Source organism: Haematobia irritans, chromosome 1 (assembly GCF_050003625.1).
Source record: "Haematobia irritans isolate KBUSLIRL chromosome 1, ASM5000362v1, whole genome shotgun sequence".
Taxonomy (NCBI): Eukaryota; Metazoa; Arthropoda; class Insecta; order Diptera; family Muscidae; genus Haematobia; species Haematobia irritans.
In genome coordinates, this window is record NC_134397.1 from 197985134 (window position 1) to 197994462 (window position 9329).

Consider the following 9329-nt stretch of genomic DNA (forward strand, 5'->3'; position numbering starts at 1 on the left):
AATCTAGTCATGATTTTAATGCAAACAACCGAAATCAACAAATGAAAACAATTTTCTCACTCTCAACTAGTGGCCATCCAATAAAACAGCCTCATTCGAAGCGAGATATCGGTATATTTAGAGGCTAATCAAGGGTCGTAAATTGATGAACATATGTGGCCCGGCAAGTTGCACTTAAAAGATAATCTCTGTACGTGAGTCTAAACTGAACTCATGTTTATTTGCGAAATATAACTCGATAATGATTTAAACAACCCATAGGTAATAAAAAAATAACATAAAAAGAAAATCGGCACAAAAAAAAATACAAAAAAAAATAAAAGTATAATAAAAAAAATAAAAAAACATCTTGGCAGCGGTGGGATTCGAACCCACGCCTCCGAGGAGACTGGTGCCTTAAACCAGCGCCTTAGACCGCTCGGCCACGCTACCCATTTACTTGAGAATTCATAGATACACACATACACCCAAGTAACATGGTGGGTGAAAAAAGTATCTGAGAAATTCTCATTGTGTTTTTAATAGAACTTACTCGGCAAACTAACAAACACACAAGACCACACGTGTGTGTGTGTGTCTCTCTTTTTTCGATGACACAGTGTTCTGGCAATAAAATTCTGATGTTAGCTGGAGCATTAAAGCGTTGAAAACAATGCATATATGAATAGTCTTGTCAAAATATTAAACAAAATTAGAATATTAGGGATGACGCATTATTATTGTCTTAAAACTGTAGGAGATCTCATATAGAATGCGGGTATCTTTCACGGTTGCCACTCGTGCCAAAAATAAGCTACCAAAATTTTACGAAAATTTTACCAAAAATCTGCAAAAAAAACTTATTTTGAAGTTTTTGATGGTTTTTTTTTTTTTTTGGCTATGATGAAAAAAATGTTTTATTATTTTATTTTAGTAGTTTTTCTCTATTTGCAATATTATCCCAGCAAAAAAAGCGTCGCCAAAAATGTAGTGAAAATGTTCTTTTTGGAGTGGTGCAAAATTGGCGCAGAAGCGATGAATTTAACATGGGCTTGTTAGGACGGATGTCCACCATTTCAATAGCCGGTGCACTGAATTTGCATCACTTCTTAAGGGGTAATGCGAATTCAGCATTTTGTGAATTAGGAAATTTTGTGATATTTAGAAAAATAAAACATTTTTTAAATTTTTTTATTATTTTTAATGCAGCCTGACGCTTGTCTGGAACGTTTGACATCAAATATTTTCAAAACTTCGCAATTTTTCTAGAATGGACCTAGCCTGTTTTTCGGCAAAATTGAAATAATTTGTATAATTTTATTCATTCTTAATCTGTTTTTAAGCTATTTGAAACAAACAAATAAATTTTCCATTAAAAATATAAAAACTCAAATTAACTTCCTGTGGAGTTAAAATAAAGAACATCATTGGGAGGATATTTTGGGATGTGCTTTTAATGTTTTGCCTTTAGAAGAACTTCCAAATTTTTTTGCTGGGTATATAAAGGGTGGTTAAAATTTCAAGGGCCGATGATGATTTTGAATAAAACACAAACTATTTAGGAAATTATTGTAATTTTATTTTATTATGATATATTGGTATTACTCAATTATGTATGGAATAAAATATCGGCCAAATGGGCGCCGCGACTTCGGTGGCACACCTTCATCCGATGGTCCAAATTTTCGATGACGCTGAGCATAAGCGTAGGAAGGCTTCTGGGGAGGGGGCTTAGACCCCTCCAGAAAAATTTTAGCCCCCCCAGAATTTGAAAACCTATTTACGATTTTACATTTTTCTAAAAATTAAACAAGTAAATACAACCGCACAAAGTTCCGCTAAAGACTTTCATGCACAATCGAATTACTTTGGTTGTGGTAGAAGTTGCCGATGGCAATGTTTGAAATCTGATATTTATAAAACAAATCTGTGGTTGAACTTTTGATTTAGTTGAATAACTAAAGCTCCTTTATTATTTTGTTTAGTCTGGTTTACTCAATTTAATTAAAAAAATAGTAAATCATAAATTAATATCTTAATAATGCTGCAAAAAAGCGTAGTCAAAAAAGAAGTGAAAATGTTCTTTTTGGGTCCGGAAGTGGTGCAAAATTGGCGGAGAAGCGATGAATGTAATATGAAATTGTCATAGAACGAATGTCCACCGTTTCAACAGCCGTTGCAATGAATTTGCATCACTTCTTAAGGTGTTATCCGAATTCAGTGTTTTGAATGTGAATTAAAAAATTTTGTTATATTTTCCCAAATAATTCATTTTTATATTTTTTATGATTTTTAATGCATTCTAACGCTTGTTTGAAACGTTTTCCCTCGAATATTTTCAAAAATTCTATAAAAATTTCTATAATGAATTTAGCATTTTTGTGGCAAAATTTGAATAATTTGTACCATTTTATTTATTCTTACTTTTTTTTAAAGAGAACAAAAAATTACGCATTAAAATATGAAAAAAATGAAGTAAAAAACCTCCTGTGTAGTTAAAATAATTAACTTCTTTGTGAGGACAACTCCCAATTTTTTTGCTGGGAAAAGTGTGGAACTACTTTTAGTTGTTTTATTATAAATTAATTGTCGAGTTATTTTGATGCCTATATTGTTATTCATTTTTATGAAATAAAACATTAATTGAACCTATAAGTTCAGTCTATAAATTTTCAGCTAGGGGGGCTATAGCCCCCCCTAGGAAAATTGTCTAGCTACGCTAATGACGCTGAGGCATAATAGAGGTTCTATGCCGTTAATGTGCCGAATTATCTCATCCTTTAGCTCTTGAATTGCTGCTGCCTTATCGACGTACACCTTTTCTTTCAAATAACCCCAAAGAAAAAAGTCCAACGGTGTCAAATCACATGATCCTGGCGGCCAATTGACATCGCTATTACGTGAGATAACACGGCCATTGAATTTGTTGCGCAAAAGAGCCATTGTTTCGTTAGCTGTGTGGCAAGTGGCACCGTCCTGCTGAAACTACATATCGTCCACATCCATATCTTCCAATTCGGGCCATAAAAAGTTCGTTATCATCTCACGATAGCGAACACCATTCACAGTAACTGCCTGAGCGGCCTCATTTTGGAAAAAATACGGCCCGATGATGCCGCCAGCCCATAAACAGTCACTCTTTGTGGGTGCATTGGTTTTTCGACAATCACTCTTGGATTCTCATTCGCCCAAATGCGGCAATTCTGTTTATTGACGAATCCACTGAGGTGAAAATGTGCCTCATCACTGAAGATGATTTTCTTCGAAAATCGATCATCCACTGTTGCGATTTCCTGGAACCATTCTGCCCATTCACGACGTCCATGGTTCAAATTGAGTAAGTCTGACCCTTGAAATTTAACAACCTTTTATTATGATCTCTCTTTTTAGCGAAATTTTTTTGGGTGTGTAAATGCCCCTTGAATTGTAAATGTGTCGAATTTTAAATGTTTTAACGATTTAGCTTGCACCAACATGGGAAAGTTACTACTTCACTAAAAAGGGAGAACTTACTCACAATGGACTTCGACGAAATGGACCAACATTTTTCAAATTTTATTTTTATATAAAATTTTGTCAAAATTTTATTTCTATAGAAAATTTTGTCAACATTTTATATCTATAGAAAATTTTATTTTTATAGAAAGTTTTGTCAAAATTTTAGTTCTATAGAACATTTGGTCAAAATTTTATTTCTATTCAACATTTCGTCCACATTTTAGTTCTTTAGAAAATTTTGTGAAAATTTTATTTCTATATAAAATTTTGTCAAAATGTTATTTCTATATAAAATTTTGTCAAAATTTAATTTTTTTTAAAATTTTGGTCAACATTTTATTTCTATAGAAAATTTTGTCAAAGTTTTATTTCTATAAGAAAATTTGGTCAAAATTTCAGTTCTATATAAATTTTGTCAAAATTTTAGTTTTATAGAAATTTTTGTCAAAATTTTAGTTCTATAGAAGCTTTTGTCAAAATTTTATTTCTATAGAAAATTTTGTCAAAATTTTAGTTCTATAGAAAATTTTGTCAAAATTTTAGTTCTATAGAAAATTTTGTCAAAATTTTAGTTTTATAGAAATTTTTGTCAAAATTTTAGTTCTATAGAAAATTTTGTCAAAATTTTAGCTCTATATAAAATTTTGTAAAAATTTTAATTCTATAGAAAATTTTGTCAAAAAATTTTTTTTTCAATAGAAAATTTTGTCAAAATTGTATTTCTTTTATTTTTATTTGTCAAATCTTTATATTTTATTTGCCAAAATTTTATTTCTATAGAACATTTTGCTAAAATTTTTATTTCTATAGAAAATTTTACAAACATTTTATTTCTATAAAAAATGCTGTCAAAATTTTATTTCTATAGAAAATTTAGTCAAAATTTTATTTCTATGAAAATTTTGTCAAAATTTTATTTCTATAGAAAATTTTGTCAAAATTTTATTTATACAGAAAATTTTGTCACAATTTTATTTCTATAGAAAATTTTGTCAAAATTTTATTTCTATAGAATAGATTGTCAAAATTTTATTTCTATAGAAAATATTGTCAAAATTTTATTTCTATAGAAAATATTGTCAAAATTTTATTTCTATTGAAAATTTAGTCAAAATTTTATTTCTATGGAAAATTTTGTCTAAATTTTATTGCTATACAAAATTTTGTCAAAATTTTATTTCTATAGAAAATTTTGTCAAAATTTTATTTCTATAGAATATTTTGTCAAAATTTTATTTCTACAGAACAGTTTGTCAAAATTTTATTTCTATAGAAAATTTTGTCAGAATTTTATTTCTACAGAATAGTTTGTCAAAATTTTATTTCTATAGACATTTTTTTCCAAGATTTTATTTCTATAGAAAATTTTGTCACCATTTTATTTCTATAGAAAATTTTACCAACATTTTATTTCTATAAACAATTTTGTTAAAATTTTATTTCTATAGAAAATTTAATCAAGACTTTATTTCTATAGAAAATTTTGTCAAAATTTTATTTCTATAGAAAATTTTGTCAAAATTTTATTTCTATAGAAAACTTTGCCAAAATTTTATTTCTATAGAAAATTTTGTCAACATTTTATTTCTGTAGAAAATCTTGTCAAAATTTTAGTTTTATAGAAAATTTTGTCAAAATTTTATTTCTATAGACAATTTTGTCAAATGTTTTTCTATAGAAAATTTTGTCAAACAATAAAGCGATTTTAGATGATTAATATTTGTTATTGTTCTCTAATATCTAAAAGGCAGCCTTCGTAATCACAAAAGTCTTATTTGACTTTTTCCAAAAATTTATTGTATAGGTGGTTTCAATTGGGCTATGCCACAAAAGTTCGTATCAGAATACCCAATTGCAATAAAAGTTCTCAATAAATTCCAAATTTGAAGTATACAGGATATGTATTGATCACATCAAACTTTTCATATATTTTAATATGATAAACTAGCAATTGGGATCGGTTCCGCTTGATAACCATTTTTTTGTTTTGTGAAGCATAGTTGTTCGTCACATATTCTGGAGATTTTCGAGAAGCGTGTGAATATAATTTTTGTTGTGTATTTATTTTCATTTCATCGAACATTCAATCTATTCAAATTTTATAATTTCGTTTATGGACGGACACTGCTGTACACCTACTCCACAACACCTGCCCTGATGTCTGACCAAAAAATACGGATAATTTTGAAAGAGACATACTTGTAGACGACGATACAGACAACGTTGACTGGGAGCATATTTGTGGGTTACTTGATACCCCAACGAACGTATTTTAATGTTGATCACGATGACAACGACATGGTTGTTAACAAATATTTTTTGGCAATTTTCTCATCGTTTAGATGAAGTCACAAAGGATGATGCTGTTGGCGGCAGCGGCTGCTGCTTTCGCTTATTTGTGAGGTCCATGGAGGTGGTCGGTCGGTAAACCTATCGATTGTTGTTGACAATACTATAGCATTGTTGGGAGGTCAATTAATGATGTTGGCCTACAGAGACATATCTTGTGGAGGATACTCCATCAGAAGTATGGTGATGATGACGATGATGCTGAGCATAATTTTATGAAATGTATTAAATTTTAGACCATATGGTATGATTTCTTATTTTTTGGATTTTATTCTTTGCATGCTGTGTCAAAACAAAAAGTGTTAAAGTCAAGGATATTATAACACTTGTGGGTGAAAGGACTCTATATGATGGGGTAAGAGGAATCTTGGTATACTCTACAATGATTCAGACTATTAAAAATGGATTTGAACGGTTTTATTGGAACCCAGCAAAACATCTGATTACCAACTAATCTTGGAGGTAACTAAGTTGAAAGTTGGTAAGCAATTACTATTAAAGAGAAATCTTGGTTAATTTAACATTATTTCAAACCACACGGTAATGCTAGCTGCATATTTATTTTGCTGGGAATGATGAATATGACGAACAGGGCCATAATTTTCTATAGAAATAACATTTTGACAAAATTTCCTATAGAAATATAACTATGACAAAATTTTCCATAGAAATAAAATTTTGACAACATTTTCCATAGAACTAAAATTTTGACAAAATTTTCTATAGAAATAAAATGTTAACAAAATTTTCTAAAGAAATGAAATGTTAACAAAATTTTCCATAGAAATAAAATTTTGACAAAATTTTCTAATGAAATAAAATGTTGACAAAATTTTCTATAGAAATAAAATTTTGCAAAAATTTTCTATAGAAATAAGGTTCAAGTGTGGTTCATTGTTGGGTTTAATGAACTGCCTGAATTTATTCTGATGATTGGTTGTTGTTGTTGTTGTTGTTGTTGTTGTTGTTGTAGCCCCTGTGGAAATGGTATAGAAAAAAAAAAACAAAACAAAACAAACAAAGGATAGACGATTACAAACAAATACAGGGATTACACATTTCAAGCATCCACATCGAGTTCAAGGAATCGTGCTGCCTCAACTGGATGTGTCCAAAGCGAAGCAGGTGTCAGATCTGTCGGTCTAGCAGGACATTCGAAGAGGTGCCTCGTGATATGAGGCGAGTGTCCACAATTCGGGCAAACATTCTGAATTGCCGGGTTCAATACGGAGAGGTAACTATTTAGATACCTAGAGATCCCCGATCTTAGCTGGGATAGCACCGACCTGGTTTCTCTAGGAAGCCGTCTCTCATTTTCACTGATCGGTGGTGGCCTACCTCCCAGTACAACACTGCACTGGTAGGAGTTGATCGCATCTTGAACCGCTGCCGTGTGCACTGCCCTCAATGCCGTCCTTATTCCCTCATCACTGTCATCGCCGATCACATGTTCTATTGACTGCAAGTCCTTCCTAAAATCAAACCGAATGGGTCTACCCCTCTCGGTCGTTGCCCTCCTTGAGGTGGCGTGGTTTGGGTGGTTTACACTTCTACACTTTATCAGGTGCTGTTGGGTGAGGAGGGTGCAGTGTTGCCTCACCGATAGCATTTTGGACTCATGATGCAGATGCTGTTCCGGGGTCTTGGAGTGACATCCGGTCGTAATCCGCAGCGCAGTATTTTGCACCGTCTGGAGATTTCTCCATTGGGTATCGCTAATACTGGGAGTCCAAGCAGGGGCTGCGTAATCGATAAGGGGACGACCAATAGACTCGTAGGTCTTTTGTTTCGCCTCTTTATCTTTCCCCCAGGTGCTACCAGCCAATGCCTTCAGGATCTTGTTTCTGCTCCCAACCTTCTTAGCTACCATTTCCGCATGTTTACCAAAGAGGAACAGGCTATCAAACGTCACACCAAGAACCTTGGGGTTCTTGGTAGTGGGGATACTCTGGCCACGAATGTGGATATCGAGTTCCATGTTCACCTCTTTAGTCCACGATGTGAAGATGGTCGCTGTGGATTTGGGGGCAGAAAGTTTCAGATTCCTGTCGTCAAAGAAATCCCTAAGTGCAGGTAAGTAGTCATTTATCCTCACCTCAAGCTCCCTTATGTCTCTACCTGTGGTCACTATGGAACAATCATCCGCATAGGTTATCAGGTGGACATCTGGTGGTGGTTGGGGAGCTCCAGCCACGTAGAAATTGAAGAGGAGGGGGGACAATACACCGCCTTGAGGTACGGCCTGTTTGTTCCTCCTGGGCGTTGATCTTTTTCCTCTAAATTCCACATAGGACTGTCTGCCAGCCATGTAGTTCGCCAACCATCTCTTGAGATTATTGGGAAGGGTGGTTCCCAGAATGTCTCCCAAGAGCGTGGTGTGGTTCACCGTATCGAACGCTTTAGACAAGTCCAGTGCTACGAGAATCGAACGTTTATGCGGCCTCTTACTGTTTAGTCCCTCTGCAATGTTGGCTGTTAATTCACACAAAGCAGTGGTTGTACTCCTGCCCGAGCGGAAACCATGCTGATGTTCTGCCAACATTAGATGTTCTGAAAAGCAGGGCAGTAAAATAGCCTCCAGAATCTTCGTTACGGGGGACAAAAGAGTAATTGGTCGATACGAGTCTCCAAGGTGTGCCTGTTTCCCTGGTTTCAGAACAGGAACAACCTTCCCTATTTTCCAGATGTCCGGTATTTCAAGGGTGTTGAGACAAGTATTGAAGATGTGGGTCAGATATCTAACACCATTCTCTCCAATATGTTTCAACATCCTCGTAGCCAAACCATCTGGGCCAATCGCTGTGGAGCTCTTGGCGGCCTTTATCGCCTGGAGAACATTCTCCCGACTGATGACCATAGGTGGGTTGTCCTGTGTGAGGGCACAGAAGACTCGCCTTTGCTTTCTACTTGCACGATCGACTGATTGGGGGTGCTCGACAAATTGTCTGCAGAAAGCATTCGCTGCACCTGTGTCGTCTTTCGGAGTTTGCCCCCCAAACAATATGGAAATGTTATCCGTAGGTTTGGGGTTCGAGAGGTTCCTGATCGTAGACCACAGCCGTTTGGATCCGAGATCAGACTCCTCCAAATGCTTGCGCCACTTTTCTCGCTTGTGGGTGGCAACAAGTCGGTCGATCTCCTTAGCGAGACTCGGGATCCTAGGGTCAGCTGGGTCTACTTTCCGGATCTCGTCCCTCTTATCCGCCAACCTTGATGCTTCCATGGGGAAATTCGGACGGATGTCGGGGATCCATCCCGCTGGTATGCACCTTTTACACGCCCTATTCAAGACATCCCTGAAGAATTTCTCTCCAGCCGGCGCTGACGTTGGCAGGGGGGCAGTGGCAAACTCGTACTCGGTTAGCGAGGTAAAAAGCTCCCAATTAGCTTTACCAAAGTTCATAAACGTCTTCTCCTCTGGAATTACGGTGTCTGTCCCTAAGTCAATAGACACTGTGATCGGGAGGTGGTCGGAATTCATGGCTATGTCTACATGCCATGAG

The 9329-nt window shown here is 34.8% G+C and overlaps 1 non-coding gene across 1 annotated transcript; it reads right to left on the reverse strand.

Annotated features, from left to right (window-relative positions):
• Positions 1-350: 350 nt before the first annotated feature.
• On the reverse strand, positions 351-432 carry TRNAL-AAG (transfer RNA leucine (anticodon AAG)). The gene has a single exon. It is a non-coding gene; the product is annotated as a tRNA-Leu (tRNA).
• Positions 433-9329: the final 8897 nt, after the last annotated feature.